Here is an 18,637-nt window from a genome sequence, read left to right as displayed (position 1 = left end):
ACTTCTTGATATTAGAACTCTTAAGTAATTGAGCTACTGCCCTCGAGTCCCCTATACGTTGGATAGTAGTTGGGATGTGAAAGTTCCTATCCTTAAAGACTCTATGATGGTTAATGTCCTTGCCTTTCAATAGTTGTTTCGCATTATCTTGAAACATGACATGTGATTCCTGAGGCTCTATTTGATATGGTTCATATTGACATTCAAAGAGTACTTAACATGACTATTGCCTTGATATTCGAGTGTTAGTCAGTCTCCATATTCTGTTGAGTCTCAGATGATGATGTAGTTGCATATAGGTGCTCATGATATTCTACTCGTGCTTACTGTTATTGTATCATTCACCGAGTCCCGGGCCGGGTATGTATTCGTGCACAGTTTCACTGCATTGTTCACCGAGTCCCTCACTGGAGGGCCGGGTACGTTATATGATGATATGATGATATGATGATGTGATGATACGATGATATGATTATGGCACCGAGTCCTATGATGGGCCGGATACGGTATACGTGTACACGACTTTATTCACCGAGTCCCTCACTAGAGGGCCGGGTACGGTATATGTATATGATGATATGATTTTATTCACTGAGTCCCATAATGGGCCGGGTACATTATATGATAATGATATGCATGATTTTGTTTCGTAAGGCACAGGTACAGTGATTTCTTGATTATCATACTTGTCTCATGGAATCTCTACTTCAGTTATGATCTTCCTTATTGTATTTCATGCTTTGTATACTCAGTACATATTCCGTACTGACCCCCCTTTCTTCGGGGGACTGCGTTTCATGCCCGCAGGTATAGATAGTCGGTTTGGCGACCCTTCAGCATAGGACTACTACTCAGCTGTTTTGCAGAGCTCCGTTGTTCTGGAGTCTAGACTTTTAGTACAGATCTTATGATATATATATGTATATGTTATCCAGCAGTACGACGGGGCCCTGTCCCGTCATATTTCGCTATTCGTACTCTTAGAGGTCTGTAGACATATGTGTGGGTTGTATATGGATGTTATTCAGTTGTGTTAGCATGACTTGTGTTTTGGGACGTCCCCATTCGTAGTGGCAGCCTTGTCGGCTTGCGTATATATATATATATATATATATATATATATATATATATATATATATATATATATATATATGTATGTATTGGGATGTTGTATGTAGTGGCAGCCTTGTCGGCTTGCGTATGTGTATGGTTGGGACGTTCCCATATGTTATGATAGCCTTGTCAGCTTATGTACGATGTTATCCGTTGATAGTGTGACTTCACAGGAGATGGGTTGCCTTGGTATATATATATATATATAGGTGTGACAGTTCTGAGATGACATATCGTTCCTAAGAATTTCCATGTTATGTTCAGTTCGAATGGATTATAGTTAACAGGTGTGTACGAGTGTTCAGCTCGGGCACTAGTCACGGCCTACGGGGTTGGGTCGTGACAAAAGTGGTATCAGAGCAGTTCGTCCTCGGAGTGTCTACAGACCGTGTCTAGTAGAGTCTTGTTTATCGGTGTGTTGTGCACCACATCTATAAACAGGAAGCTACAGGACATTTAGGATGTTACCTTTCTTTCATATCTAAGATCGTGCGATAGAGACCAGCCATAGGAAATGAAATTCCCTATACTAACCTTTGATTTCAGCTGAAGAACAACATCGACAGAAGAAATCGACTGATGATATTGGAAGCTACACAATATACAGGTAAGCAATGGTGCGAAAGAGGCATGTTGGATAAGGTAAGAATATTGAAATATGATTGAAATGTAAAGTTGGAGGATGAAAGAGAAGGTGGATAGGAAAGTATAACAGAACAGATCGTTAAAGGATCAGGTACGTCTCGAGGTGCGAAATGTGAGGTAAGTTCCGACACCTTTATACCTTTTACGTGAAGTTGGGAGCCCTGTGTGGCTATGATACGATATGATATATACGTATATATGTTGGCCCTGTGAGGCATTGTTGGTATTTCCTGCGTGCAGGTTCTGGGATAGTAAGAAGTACAGAGGAAACTCTGCCAAAATTTTCCCAGAAATAGAGAAAGAAGTAGTAGTATGATTGAGATAAAAGTATAAAGAAAGAAGAATTATGACAAGTTATGAAGGTATTAGTAAGACAGCTTGTAAGATACTAAGGATAAGATTGATCAGAAAGGGTAAAGGGTTAAGTACGCCTAGTCCATAGAGTGTAATTAAAACATAGTAAGAATCGTGAATAATGTTAAGAAGTGTTACGTTATAGGATGGATTACGAACAGGATGTAATGTGAATACCATAAGGATTGCTATAGAAATGAGTAAATCCTAGCAAAGAGGTAACTAAAGAATATGTGAAACGGAAAAGCAAATGTAGAACGAATAAGAAAGACTTACAAAGTCCTATAGGGAAAGTTCAGAATAAAAGTCAAGTGGTAACGGAAGTGGAAGCGAACACAGGAAGAGAAGAAGTAATTGAAAGAAGAAGATAGAAAGAAAGTGAGTGGGATTACAGTGTAGCGATGCATTATGACATGTATAGCTTGGAAAACAAGTAATACAGGTGACAGAATTGTGAAAGACCAACCTAAAGAAAGATGAGCAACGAGACAGAATAAATCCCAGAAGTAACTGGTATGATAAGAATAAATAGGGATGAACGGGATATACTTCAAAAATGAGAAAGGAGTTATGTAGAAGTAGTGTTTTCTGAAGGATACAGGAGTAGCATGAGATTCCTCGTGCACAAAATAAAAGATGGAAACAGATTGGAGAAGTGAAAGGAATAATAAAGGAAGCACTCAAGACAGACGTAATTAATTGAGTATGAGTATAGGATAAAAGGGAAATGTATAGCTACAAATTTAAGGTGTAGTACGACAAAAAGGTGATAAGACAAGAACACTATTAAAATGAATTTGATATGATTTTGAGTAAGTTAGAAGTTAGCGTTGGGTATACAACAAGGATGAAAGAGCATGAGGCATAAAGGAGTACTACGTGTATGTGATTTCACCTCGGAAATTGTGAAATCCTTAAAAGACAAGGATTGCGGATTTGCGAAATAACTGATGTATTGTGAATTTATTAGAAGAAACAGATGATATCTGTTGGGATAAAGATGGTGTTATAGGAAAGCTTGGAACACTTATCATCAGAATATAAGTGCTACCGAATGGAGAATTTGAAACGATTATAGGCACTAGCTAATTACTGATTGGAATGAATGGAATGTGGCTTTGGATAAATTGCTACATTAATTATATTACTCGAGTACCAACCATCAGATAAGATTTGGTACTATATATCGAGAGTTCTCATCACCTCGTGATTGTGTTAAGGTTTCGTACATGGGTAATCTAAGTTATAGATGATAAGAAAAGACATGGATATGGCGCAGTATACCAAATGTATTGGAAAAAGAATCATAGGAATTTGTAAATTTGAAAGTGGGTACACCCCAAAGGGGCGAAGCGGATGAGAAAAATGCAAGGGTAAGATGTAATCAACTGATACTCCAACACGTTTAAAGTGAAAACTTAAACTTTAAGTGAGATCCCTTGCTGAAACAAGTTAGCGAGATTTGAAGGCCAACAATAAGCGGATAGAAGCCAAGATGGTATTTGAGACAGTGCAGAGAATTATTGGTAAAGATCTTGGATAACATGACCTCAGAAGGTGGATGCTCAAAAAAGGAAGAATACGACAAGAGAATGGTAACAAGTAACTTAAAAGATATTATAAAGGATAGCAAGGCTATACGGGATGAGAGGTTAAGATGTTGGCAACGGAGTTATTGGCTAATGATATTGTGACACATAAGTAGCAAAGGAGAAAGGATAGGAAATCTCTCCTATAGTAGGACATAAGAAAACCAAATGGTGAATAGAGGAAGGGGAAGGAGCACGGCGAAATAGACAGCAAGTGAGTTTTAGTACAATAAGACATGTAGAGCAGAATAAACCAGGAGAAGGAAAGACTATGGTTGTACAAATTGTACAAGAATAGTTATGCAACTTACGAATAATTGTATGCTAAGGATGAGGCCAAGTGAGTACTTGATAAGAAGAATAAGGATTCAGTACTAACAACGTGATTGTGATATTTTGGATACATTAAAGGAAGGTGTAAGATGGTTTAAGGCAAAACTACAGAGATATAATTAGTACTGAGGGCAAAAGCCATAGTTGAGACTTGATATCAATTGAAAGATATAAGAGAAGAATATAGGGTTTGCATAAAGACTAGCGAGGCGACGCTAAGATATTTTCTGGGCTGATTGGAGCACCTACACATACTCGTGTAAAGATTGCAATAAGATGCGTGATAGGAGAGCTAAGAGAAAATTGGGGTAAAGGAGCAATAGAAGAGTTTGAGTCAACAGAATAAAGAAACGACACGAGATGATATGCCTAAAGTATTGCCAGTTAGGGTAAAGGAAATTACGAAATGATTTAATCGAGAAGTTAGAACAAGCAGGCTGTTACAGGATGACAGTAAAGCTATATTATGAGGGGACCCTAGCACTATTCGATAGCCAACCTTAAAGATCGAGATCAAGAAGTAAAAACAAGTGATAGTTAAAGACCTTGAAAAAAAGTCAGAAAGTGACACATGATGCTGAGGATTCTAGGATACGGACTGTCACAGCGGAGAAAAGCAAGGATATTGGAGTACAAAAAATGTTGCCCTATGGGAAATTTCGTTTTACTCGTAGAACCTGCGAAGGGTCCACAGGTTACCAGAGTCATGCGATATTCCAGGGACGTCTGCGCATTATTATAATCTTACTTAAAGATTGAAAGGTAAGATGAAGGAAACGATATCTTGAGAGAGTAACTATAGAAAAAGAAAGAGTCGAATCATGACTACATGCACCATGAGTACAAGTCCGAATCAATCAACGATAGTACAACTGAACAGTATGCAGATAAGAGAGACAGTAACACTTCAGCAGAACATCTCGTAATATAGCTGATAACCAACTGTGAAATAAAGAGAAGAGCAAAGACAACGACGTGGAATAATTGCCTCGGGAAGCAACAGAAAGAGGAGATATTACAAGAATGACTATGTAGAGGCCTGGGATGCGTTATAATGAATTATAGCCAATTGACCAAAGGAAGAGGTATGTGAAGAGCATAATTAAATAAAAGAACACTTGAGAGAGTATTGGGGATTCATGATCAGTTTAACATTTGAGGACGAATGTTCTAAAGGGGGGAAGGATGTTATAACCCGTATATTTATACGACGAATTATTCGCAAGTAAATCGACTCAAGTTGGAGGCGGAATCATTTTCGGACACGAAATAGAAATCTTTAATTTTCAATTTTAAGTAGAACATAAATTGTTTATAAATTTTATTTAGTGTAAAAATATCATTGGAGATTAGGGACTAATTAATTGTGATTAAATTATTAAGTAACGATTTATTATTAATTAAAAGTTAATAATTTAATTATTGAAAGTGGGTCCCACCCGAAAAATTAAAAAAAAAAAGATAACAACTCATGAAATCATTTTGGTGAGTCATTAGAGGGTTGCACGTGTCATCATGTGGGAAACCACATATATGTTGGTGGCTAATGGAGAAATCAACATTGATTTCATTTTCAAAAATAATTTGGCTTAAGGAAACAAATCACAAAATCACCATGGCTGCTCACGGCCAGCCACTGTGTTGAAGGAAAAATTGATTGTTGATTATTTTGGATGAAGTTCAAGTGATATACAAATTGCAGGAGGTGATAGCAACATTTGATTTTAAGTCGGAGAAGAAAAAATTGCGAAATTGGAGCAATTAAGAGCAGAAATTCCTCCAAGAAAATTTAGGTAAGATTTTCTTGTTTTATGATGTAATTGTGTTAATAGTATTGTAATGGAATTATTAAAATTGGATTGGACGAAATTGGAATTAAGAAAATGCATGAAATCGATGTTATAAGAAATTGTGGGTTGAAATTGATTTAGAGAAGTTGTTGGGTTGTTGGAACTGTTATGGGCTGAATTTTGAGAATTTTATATGTATATCTCTGTTGTTGGTATTTCTATGTTAACAGGAGAATAATTGAAAATTCGGGTTAGGCGAATATATAGGGGAAATGCTGCCCGATTTTCGTTAAGTCCTTAATAATGGAAAATCCTTAACGAGAAAGTATAAGTTAAAGATTAAGTTCTATAAAGTGATGGGATACGGTTTACGAACTAGAAAGTATGGTTACTGACGATAACGTTACTTTTATATTAAATAGGCTAAAATAGCGACGAAGCGAACGGGTTCGCGATTAATCGTTAACAGGTATGTAAAGTTGTCCCTTATTTCTTTTGGCATGTCTTAGATTTAAGTGATGGATGATATGAGCTTTGGGGTAATCCTATTCATAAGTCTTGAGTGTAATTCATGATTCTTATTCACTTCTTGATATTATAACTCTTAAGTAACTGAGCTACGGCCCCTCGAGTCCCCTATACGTTGGATAGTAGTTGGGATGTGAAAGTTCCTATCCTTAAAGAAACTATGATGGTTAATGTCCTTGACTTTCAATAGCTGTTTCGCATTATCGTGATACATGACATGTGATTCCTGAGGCTCTATTTGATATGGTTCATATTGACATTCAAAGAGTACTTAACATGACTATTGCCTTGATATTCGAGTGTTAGTCAGACTGCTTATTCTGTTGAGTCTCAGATGATGATGTAGTTGCTTATAGTTGCTCGTGATATTCTACTCGTGCTTACTGTTATTGTATCATTCACCGAGTCCCGGGCCGGGTATGTATTCGTGCACAGTTTCACTGCATTGTTCACCGAGTCCCTCACTAGAGGGCCGGGTACGTTATATGATGATATGATGATATGATGATGTGATGATATGATGATATGATTATGGCACCGAGTCCCATGATGGGCCGGGTACGGTATACGTGTACACGCCTTTATTCACCGAGTCCCTCACTAGAGGGCCGGGTACGGTATATGTATATGTATATGATGATATGATGATATGATTTTATTCACCGAGTCCCATAATGGGCCGGGTACGGTATATGATAATGATATGCATGATTTTGTTTCGTAAGGCACAGGTACAGTGATTTCTTGATTATCATACTTGTCTCCTGGAATCTCTACTTCAGTTATGATCTTCCTTATTGGATTTCATGCTTTATATACTCAATACATATTCCGTACTGACCCCCCTTTCTTAAGGGGGCTGCGTTTCATGCCCGCAGGTACAGATAGTCGGTTTGGCGACCCTTCAGCATAGGACTACTACTCAGCTGTTTTGGAGAGCTCCGTTGTTCCGGAGTCTAGACTTTTAGTACAGATCTTATGATATATATATTTATATGTTATCCAGGGGTACGACGGGGCCCTGTCTCGTCATATTTCGCTATTCGTAATCTTAGAGGTCTGTAGACATATGTGTGGGTTGTATATGGATTTTGTTCAGTTGTGTAAGCATGACTTGTGTTTTGGGACGTCCCCATTCGTAGTGGCAGCCTTGTTGGCTTGCGTATATATATATATATATATATGTTTTGGGATGTTGTATGTAGTGGCAGCCTTGTCGGCTTGCGTATGTGTATGGTTGGGATGTTCCCATATGTTATGATAGCCTTGTCGGCTTATGTACGATGTTATCCGTTGATAGTGTGACTCCACAGTAGATGGGTTGCCTTGGTATATATATATATATATATATATATATATATATATATATATATATATGTGTGTGACAGTTCTGAGATGACATATCGTTCCTAAGAATTTCCATGTTATGTTCAGTTCGAATGGATTATAGTTAACAGGTGTGTACGCGTGTCCAGCTCGGGCACTAGTCACGGCCTACGGGGTTGGGTCGTGACAGTAGAGTTTGACACAGGTTCCGCTCCTACTTCTCAAGGTTGAGTTCCCAGGCCAGATTCACTAGCATCCGGGGTGAGCACTTGGAAGATCTGTAGCCCAGATGGCTACTCTTTTAATTCATGTCTTCTTTTTATCCTTGAGACAGTATTTATCGCTGAGACTATGTATTCAGACGTCATCTATGTAGTAGCTCTTGTACAACTTAGACCAGATTCATTCGGGCATGTATTATTCAACATTTATTATTACTTTTATGTCAGACTTATCTATGTTATCGTTGCTAGTGGATTTCATTCATTTTCTTGGGTTTTGGTTAAGGGATGGGTTCGCCTACCGAGGTGGGAAAATGGTAGGTGCCCGCACGTTTCCCGAATTGGGACGTGACAAGTTAGTATCAGAGCCCTAGGTTACTCGGGCTATAAGTACAAGAGCATGTCTAGTAGAGTCTTGCGGATCGGTACGATGAGCTCCGTACCTCTCTGCGAGAGTCTATGGGACATTTAGGAAACTTTGAATTCTTTCATTCCATCGTGTTACTTCATTCGAATTGGTATCTAGCCGATTCCAATTGGCATTTGAATGTCCTTGTCTTATTCTCCCTGGAATGGTGGAAACTCGTTCTTAAATTCTCATGCGATCAGTTTTGTTATGACGTGTTGCGGTAGGGTACGAGGTGTGTCATCCTGAGTCAGATGCGTGACCTAGTTCAGTTTCTAGTTGTGGCTTAAGGATTTAGTTGAGTGGGATTGTAGTTAAGACTAGTTTATTGTGGGGGTTTCTTTAGAAATGGGAAAGATGGTACAAAGGGTCGAATGATATTCGTGTTTTCAGCGTAGGGTTGCTCGAAAGCAGCAAAGGGTATTCTTGGCTTATCAATAGTGATGTGTTCGATGATATAATTAGTTTTGGGAAAAGTTCCAACTCCATCACGGCTTTGTGATGGTGTGCATGGCACGAGCGTACCTATGGCAGGTCAACGATTCATCAGTGACAGGGAACTAGATCATCGGTATGCGTGTTACACCTGGCAGTTTGGTACGTTGTTACACCTCACAGTTTGGTACGTTAAGAAGTCGCTAAGTGTTAGTTGTTCGATCGTGGACCCGGGGTAATAGTTGAAGATGTACGAAGTTATATATGTTTATCCTATGATTATTAGGGTTAAGTTCATATAATAGGTCATGGAAGGGTTGGAGGACAAGGAAATCAGAGAGATTAAGTTTCCGAAACTTGGGGAAATATTAGATAGGAATTGCTATGATAATTTTTGTCCGACTTGGGGAAAGGATATCTTTTAGTATTTAAGATTTTTGAAGCGAAACAAAAGCCTAAAATGAAGTTCGGGAAGTCTAGTTTCCAACGCAACAATCATGCGTCAATCGGACATTGGAATCACACGTTATGCGCGTTTTAAGATCGGCTGTCAGGGCAGGAAATTAACCCTGTACGAATGCGCCAGAAGGTGGCACGAACAGGCAGGGCAAGACCCTGCAACTCAGTGTGAACGCGCCATGTGGCATCGCGTTGAGCAAATTTAAAGTCGATCCAGGCGGAACCTGGACCGTTATATAAATGGGTTACCCCCTTATATCTTCAGCCCAAACACCCCAAGCTCTCTCTAATCTTCCGGATATTTCCCCCAAATTCCTAACACCAAATTTTAAGCCTAAACAAGGTATAATTCCCGAATTCCGGTCTAGATAACGTATAGTTGCGATTATCAAAACATATAGCGACGTGTTTTGGCTTTAGTTCAAGGTGGAGAAGTGATGATATATCAATATTATCGAGGGAAAGGTATGAATATCTTATTATTAGCATTAATCTTGGTTTATTTATGGAATAAAGCTGTTAAATAGTTATAAAATAATTTTATTGGTGGAAATATGGGATAAGCACCATATAGGATGTTTAGGAATTATTTTGTTATTTAGAATATGATGGTTGACGTTGGTATTGCTGTTGTTATTGTTGGTTGCCGAATTGAGATTTTGGGCTAGGCATATAAATAGGGGAGATGCTGCCCGATTTTCGGCAGAATGTAAAATAGTTTGATTTGAGAACTTGGAACAAGTGTGCGATAATGAGTCTAACGTTAGTGTAAATCCTCTCGAATATAGATTTACGAGCTCGGACGGATGAGCGTAACTAATAGGAGGTCGAACAGGTATGTTAAAGCTTGCCCTTTCTTTCAAAGGCTTGATTCCTATGTTATGATTCCACATATGTTTCCATCCCTTTCTTATCTCCGAAAGTTAAACGTTCATGATTCTTAAGAAGATTCTTCTGATGCCAAAGATGAGATATTTCTGTGATGATTAAGATGACGATGACGATTTCATGCTTAAATGTCCCAAGCTTATAGTTTTAATGTGAATATGAGAATGTTGATCTATTTCTTGATTTCTCAATTTTATTCATTGATGATGACTCTATTTCTAAAGATTCCAAAGGGTATGAAGTGACTCTTTATGAGATTTATGACCTTATTCTATGTTTTCCCTTGATGTTATTCTTCATTGATAGTCTCACCTCGTAATGCTAGTTACTTCAAGATAAGATATGACAATCATAATGTTCCATAATACAATCGGAGGTTACCGACCTTACGTCACTCCGATGGAGTCATAGCTCTTGATTGGGCTCTTCTGCATGCTTATGTGATAATGATTAAACTGTGTCTAACGGCACGGGCAGACACCACTACGCTGGGCGTAGTGGGCGGCTACGGAATAGTATATAACCGTGCCTAGATGGCCCGTTATGACACCACTAGTGGGCGGCGTGAGATTGTTACCCCAGACGCGGGCTAATGATTATGTTATGTATATGTATCTGAGAAATGTTTTCCTTAAAGTTAAGCATGCATGATATATGCCTTGAGAGGCAATCACATGTATAGGTTATTTTCTTATCTCACGCTGTGCTCTATATTCCTTATCTTGTTATTATTTATTCCTTTCATACTCAGTACATTATTCGTACTGACGTCCCTTCTTGTGGACGCTACGTTCATGCCCGCAGGTAAGCAAGTTGACGCGTCTGTAGACACGTAATTTTTTACCTTCCCCGAGTTGTTTTACACGATTTTTTTTAACATTAAATATTTTGTTTTGGCTTAATCTTGCTATGTTGAATTTTATCTCATTTTAGTTGTTTTGTTGTGAAAATAAAAAATAACAATACAAAAATAGAGTCGTAGTTAAGATAAAGAGAGAATTTCAAAAAAAAAAAGTCTTTTCTTTTAACCGGATTGAAATGTATAAGTTTGTTTTTCTAGTATAAAATTAGGTGGTTAATTTGCTATAAGTGTATTTAGATTTTTATTAAAACAAAGAAAAACACAAAAAGAGCCCAATGGGAATTTGACAACATGTCCAAGATTCCATCTTGTCATTTGCAACAAACAACACTATGCTCACACACATAGACATTCACGTTTGTTGGAGGGGGAAATATTATTAGGGGTGGGACCCATTTTTATTTTTTGGGTTTTGTTTTGTTATTTTTTTCCAAATATATAATACACATCGCACAAAAAGAGACAAGAAAGAGAAACAGATTTTAAAAGGGGGTGGGACACGTGATAAAAATTGAAAGGGAATATTTTTTATGGTCCCCATTGTATAGAAAAGGAATACACACACGAAAAAAGGGGAAGTGGGGTCATGCCTCTTTCATATAAAAAAAGGCAATACATAATAAAAGGGAGGGGGTTTTTCATAGATTTGAGGGGGAGGCACAGAGATAGAGGATAGAGAGACAGAGTGAAAAAGAAAAAAAAATCATCATCTCTTCATCGTCTTCACCATCATCACCTCCATTTCTCCACAACAAACCGTTTACCAGCCCCACACCGTCGTTTTCCAAACTCGTCATCCATATCATCACCACCACCGTACCACCTCCAAACCTCCACCAACCCACCACTGTTCAACACCGTGAACAACCACCTGAAGCCACCAACAAACCACCATCCCTCCACCCCTTCACTTTCTTTCTCTACAATATATTTCCCCCCCCCCCCCCCCCCCCCCCCGCCCAAAAAAAAGTAAAGCAGTTCAACTGAGTTGTAAGTTATAGCTGTTGTTTGTTGTTTCCTTCATTTCTTCATCGATCAGATCCGGGTTAAGGTCGTCGGATTCCGATCAAAGGTTCCAGGCTAGTTGAATATATTTGATTGTTGTACAAATTGTTGGTCAGCGAGAGTTCCGAAAATTATAGAATCATCGTTTAAGGTCCAATTCTTCATCTCCTCATTTCATTTCGTTCCAATTGATGTTGATTTTATGATGATATATTGTTTTTGGTGTGTTGATGTATTGGATATGTTAGTATTAATTAAATGATTAAGATTCTATATGGTCAAAAGGGGTGGTTTCTTGGAAAATTAATATATTGGGACGTGTTTGTTCGGTTGAAAAATTCAATCAAGGGTGTTTTTCTTTTTTGGATATTTGATCTTAAAAGAAAATTTTGGTCTGGGCTTAGCATATTTTTTCTATTGAATTAAAGGTATCAGAAGGCAAATTTAGGCCGCTTAATTGCTTGAATTTTCAATTATTTGCTAAATCTCATGTATTCATTTCCCGAGTGGGATTTCCCGGAAGAACACTTAATGTAAAAGCTGAGGTCGTTAGTGGAGAAGACCCCGGGATGCCGGGGATGGCTTAGTATAGTTTAGCCTAGTGTAGTATAAGTTTATTTTCTTGCATTTTTCTTTTATTTCGGGTTGTAATAATTCAGACTTTATTTTTTGAGATTTTCTGGTGTGCGTGCTTGTTTTGTTGTTTGAGGTTACCTTATTGAATTTCTAATTAAGCCAATACAAGTTATTTAAAGCGATAGTGCTAAAACCATGGGACTCGAGGGAAGCCTCACACCTTTCCCTCAGTTAACAGAATTCCTTAACCGGAATCTCTGTCGCTGATCAGTTTTTAGAGTCAAACTTGTTTTGAAAGGGATGTTGATTTTACGGTGACTTGGCACACCAAAACTCAATGCCAAGAGGTGACTCTTTTTCTCTAAATAAAAGTCCTTTCCGAAACACAATTTTTGTCACTTTTGATTTGAAAACCCTTTTGAACTTAACATAATAAATCTTGCATTTTTTTGGGAAAAAAGGGGTGTGACACATACATTTAGGCATGGAAGAGTCCTGCCCTATCTCATGGGTTTATGTAGTCTTTTTAGAGGCTCGTAGACAGACGTATCTAATTAGATGTCCTTTAATTTGCCTAGCTCTCAGTGTTGTATAATATTTTGATAATTCTTATTGGCATATGTAATATGTTCACGGGTAATGTTGTTGATGACCGTTCTATACATGATATTCGCAAGTTGTCCTTGTGGCCCACTTAGTAATGAAAATGAAAAGTCAGTTCAGAGGTGCTCGGTAGGCTAGTACTGAGCACCCGTCATGGTCCTTTAGCTGAGTCATGACAAAAGTGGTATCAGAGCAGTTCATCCTAGGATATGTCTACAAACTGTGTCCACTAGATTTCTGTTTATGGGTGTGAAGCGCGCCACACTTATAAACAGGAGGCTGCGGGGCATTTAGGAATAACTGACCTTCTTTCTTATCTTAGATCGTGTCGGGTTCTCCCCCATTCCTAGTCGTGTGTTATGAAATCAGTAATGCCTGTGAAGAGGACAGTTACGACAGCCCAGAAGGGCAAGACGATGGCCAAAAAAAAATCTAAACGGGAGCCACCGGCAAAAGTAGAAGAGGGTGAGTCTCATAATGAGGTTCCCTCCTGGACCTCTCATGCTTCACCCTTGTTAGCGGAGCAGGAAAGAGCTTCAGCTCCAGCCCCAATACCTCCATTTCCACCGCCAGAAGCTTCGAGCCAGCAGATGACAGAAGCGATTCAGTTGCTGACCTTGTTAGTTGCCGCGCAGGCTCAGCGACAAGGTGTGGGCCAAGGTGATAGGGCGGTGAGTGCAAGAGCTCGCGATTATATCAGTCTGAATCCTTCAAAATTTTATAGGTCGAAACCAGACGAAGACTCGCAAGGATTTATAGACGAGATTCTAAGGACGCTACGGATAATACATGCTTCAAAGACAGAGTCAATGGAGTTGGCGTCCTATAGGTTGTGCGAGGTTGCCGTTTTATGGTACAATAATTGGATATCATCAAGGAAGGAAAATGCACCTCCCCGGTTTGGCAGGAATTCGTAGATGCTTTCATTAACCACTATTTGGTACCCGAGGTCCTTCGGGCCCGAACTGATAAGTTCTTGAATCTTAAGCAAGGGAATATGAGCGCTCGGGAATACAGTCTTTGCTTTAATTCCTTGGCTAGGTATGCACCAACTATGGTAGCCGACATGGGAGACCGTGTGCATCGATTTGTGAGTGGGTTGGAGCCACATTTAATTAAAGAATGCTTGACGGCCTCACTTCAAGACGGGATGGAAATTGCTCGCATTCAGGCCCATGCCCAGAACCTGGAGGAGCAGCAGCAGCCACAGAGAGGTGAACGTGATTCTAATAGAGGGCGCAGTAAAAGGGCCAGATCTTTTGGTGCTAGCATTGAGTATAACGGAGGGCAAAGACAACAATATTTCAGGTATTCAGGCGAATCAGTGGCCAGCGCACCCCCTTGATTTGCGGGCAAAATATTTGACTGTCCTATTTATTCAGAGCCAGGTCAAAGTTCTAGAGTTACAGGGTCCCAATACAGAGGTGATCTTGGCCGGGCGAGACCACCTGTACAACGATGAGCTCAGTTCGATAAATTTCTTTCAGCACAGTGTCGCCTGGGTTCAGATGTCTGTTACGCCTGTGGTCAGCCAGGACACATGATGCGTGATTGTTCAGCAATGGTTGGTAGCGGTAGGAGCCAGCCCGCAGGATCGGTGGCGAGTTCTTCTTCATCCATGCGCCCTTTGGGGCAAAACTCACAAGCACCAGCAGGTCGCGGTAAAGGCAGAGGAGGAGCATCCAGTACGAGCAGCCCTCGGAATCGTATATATGCACTGGCGAGACGACAGGATCTTGAGTCTTCTCCCGACGTTGTTACAGGTATATTATTGGTATTCTCCTACGATGTGTATGCGTTGATTGATCCAGGTTCTACTCTGTCATATATTACTCCTTATGTCGCAAATCATATTGGGAAGAAACCGGAGCCAATCAAACCTTTTGAGGTATCTACACCTGTAGGGGACCCAGTGGTAGCTAGGCGGGTATATATGAATTGTGTGATTGTAGTTTACGACCGTGATACTACTGCTGACCTAAATGAGCTGGAGATGTTAGATTTTGACGTTGTTATGGGTATGGACTGGCTAGACTCCTGTTACGCTAACGTTGATTGTATAACAAAGGTGGTTCGATTCCAGTTCCTAGGAGAACCAGTGTTGGAATGGAAAGGCAATGCAGTGTCTCCGATGGGTCGATTTATTTCTTACCTTAAAGCGAGAAAGATTATTGCCAAAGACTATATTTATCATTTGGTTCGAGTTCAAGACGCAAAAGCAAAAATGCCGACTCTTCAATCTGTCCCAGTGGTAAATGAGTTCCCGGATGTGTTCCTAGACGAGCTTCCTGGTCTTCCACCAGAATGATAGATTGAGTTTACTATCGATGTGTTTCCCGGATACTAAGCCCATATCTATTCCTCCTTGTCAAATGGCCTCTGCAGAATTCGAGTAGTTAAAGGAGTAATTGAAGGATTTGCTTGAGAAAGGCTACATTAGTCCCAGGTAATCGCCATGGGAAGCGCCCGTGTTGTTCGTAAGGATGAAGGATGGTTCCTTACGTATGTGTATCGATTACAGAGAACTGAATAAGGAGACGATAAAGAACAAATATCAACTCCTAAGGATTGATGATTTGTTCGATCAGTTACAGGGTGCCAAGTGGTTCTCAAAAATAGATCTGAGATCAGGATACCACCAAGTGAGGGTTAAGGAACAGGACATCCCAAAAACAACCTTCCGAACCTGATATGGTCATTATGACTTTTCAGTGATGTCATTTGGGTTGATTAATGCTCCAGCGGTCTTTATGAACTTGATGAATAATGTATTCAGGCCTTTCTTGGATCTGTTTGTAATTGTGTTCATCGATGATATTCTGGTGTACTCTTAATCAAAGGCAGAGCATGCAGATCATTTACGTACTATTCTTGGAATCTTTCGAGCTCGGGAGTTATATGCCAAATTTTCAAAATGTGAATTTTGGATGAATTCTGTGACTTTTCTGGGTCACATTATTTCCGCTGATGGAATTTGGGTAGATACTCAGAAGATCGAAGCTGTGAAGAATTGGCGAAGGCCTACAACGCCTACGGAGGTCCGTAGTTTCCTGGGTTTGGCCGGCTACTATAGAAGATTTGTAGAAGGGTTTTCTTCTATCACTGCACCACTGGCAAAGTTTACCCTGAAATCAGCTAATTCCAGTGGACAGATGCATGCGAGTGTAGCTTCCAGGAGATGAAGGATAGGTTGACTTCAGCCCCAGTCCTAACACTTCCTAAAGGATCGGAGGGTAACGTTATTTATTGTGATGCTTCATGTGTTGGACTAGGTTGTGTGTTGATGCTGCATGGCAAGACAGTTGTGGAAACACGAGAAGAATTATCCGACCCACGACCTAGAGTTTGCTGTAGTTATTCATGCGTTGAAGATATGGCGACATTATTTATATGGTGTTCATGTGGATATTTATACAGATCATAAGAGCCTCCAATATATTTTCAAACAGAAGGAATTGAATTTGCAACAACGGCAATGGTTGGAGCTATTGAAGGATTACGATGTGAGCATTTTATACCATCCGGGAAAGGTGAATGTGGTAGCTGACGCCTCAAATCCATGGGTAGTCCGTGCGATATTCCATCAGAGAAGAGGGATCTAGCTCGGGAACTTCAGTAGCTAGCCAGCCTAGGAGTTCGCTTGACGGACTCGGGAAGTGCGGGAGTTACAGTTCAGGACTTGGCAGTTTTATCCTTAGTGAAAGAAGTAAAGAAGTGCCAATACGAAGACCCAGTGCTAGTTCATTATAGAGATGTGTTTTCCCAGAAAGAGAAGTCATAATTTGACGTCCCTGCAGATGGAATCCTCAGATATCGAGGAAGATTGTGTGTCCCTAAGTGGCAGGGCTACGTCGACAGATCTTGGAGGACGCCCATTACTCTTGTTATTCCGTCTATCCAGGAGCGACAAAGATGTATTATGATCTTAAATCTATATATTGGTGGGACGGCATGAAAAAGGATATAGCGGAGTTCGTGGCCCAATGTCCTAATTGCTAATAGGTCAAGGTGGAGCGTCAGAAGCCGGGAGGGTTATTGGAAGCTATAGAGTTCCCAACTTGGAAATGGGAGGCTATTAATATGGACATCATTACAGGTTCACCTCATTCCCAGCGTAAGTATGATTTTATATGGGTGATAGTGGATAGACTCACAAAGTCAGCCCATTTTCTGCCAGTCAGAATGACATATTAAGCAGAAGATTATGCAAAGTTATATATCAAAGAGATAGTGCGAGTTCACGGTGTTCCAGTGTCTATTATTATGGATATAGGAGCAGAATTTACGTCTAATTTTTGGAGGTCCTTCTATGAAGGTTTGGGAACACAAGTGAGACTTAGTACAGCGTTCCACCCACAAACTGACGGGCAGGCGGAGTGCACTATCCAAACCCTTGAAGTTATGCTGAGAGCATGCGTGCTAGATTTTGGAGGCAATTGGGATGATCACTTGCCACTTATTGAATTTGCGTACAACAACAGCTATCACTCCAATGTTCAGATTTCCCCATATGAAGCTCTGTACAGGAGGAAGTGTAAATCGCCTATTGGATAGTTCGAAGTGGGAGAGACAAAGTAAGTGGGCCCAGGTTTGATTCAACGAGCGGTAGAAAAGGTCAAGCTTATTCAAGAACGACTACTAACAACTCAGAGTCGTCAGAAATCCTGTGCTGACAATCGTCGGCGAAACTTGGAATTCATAGTCAATGATTGGGTGTTCTTGAAAGTGTCACCGATAAAAGGCGTGATGAGATTTGGCAAGAAAGGGAAGCTTAGTCCTAGGTGTATTAGATCTTATGAGATTGTGCGCAAGGTAGGCCAAGTAGCGTATGAGTTGGATTTGCCTCCAGAATTTGAATCAGTCCACCCAGTGTTTCACGTATCCATGCTATGCAAGTGTGTTGGAGATCCCTCCAAGATTGTACCTGTAGAAGATGTAAAAGTCACTAAGAAGTTGTCCTACGAGGAAGTACCTGTTGCTATTCTGGATAGGCAAGTCCGAAGGCTTAAAACCAAGGACGTGGCTTCAGTCAAAGTCCTATGGAGGATTAATAACAGGGAAGAGATAACTTGGGAAGCTGAGGAGGACATGAGATCTAGATACCCGCATTGATTTCCCCCCCCCCCCCCCCTGAAGATGTGTAGACAGAGCCATCAGTACTCTCAGGTACATAATGTTTCTCCGAAATAAATTCTTGGTCGTATGTGGCCAGTTCAATATAGATGTTGATGCCCGGTAAGGCATTGTATATTTTAGGTTGCTGTGATAGGACAATATTGGTATAACTATAGGGGAAACTCTGACAAATATTTTGTTGGAATCCCTAAGAGCTTAACATTTGTGGACGAATGTTCCTTAGAGGGGAGGAACGTTACACCTTGCAGTTTGGTACGTTAAGAAGTCACTAAGTGTTAGTTGTTCAATCGTGGACCCGAGGTTATAGTTGAAGATGTACAAATTTATATATGTTTTTCCTATGATTATCAGGGTTAAGTTTATATAAT

Source organism: Lycium barbarum, chromosome 10 (genome assembly GCF_019175385.1).
Source record: "Lycium barbarum isolate Lr01 chromosome 10, ASM1917538v2, whole genome shotgun sequence".
Classification (NCBI taxonomy): Eukaryota; Viridiplantae; Streptophyta; class Magnoliopsida; order Solanales; family Solanaceae; genus Lycium; species Lycium barbarum.
This window is presented reverse-complemented; position numbering follows the sequence as displayed.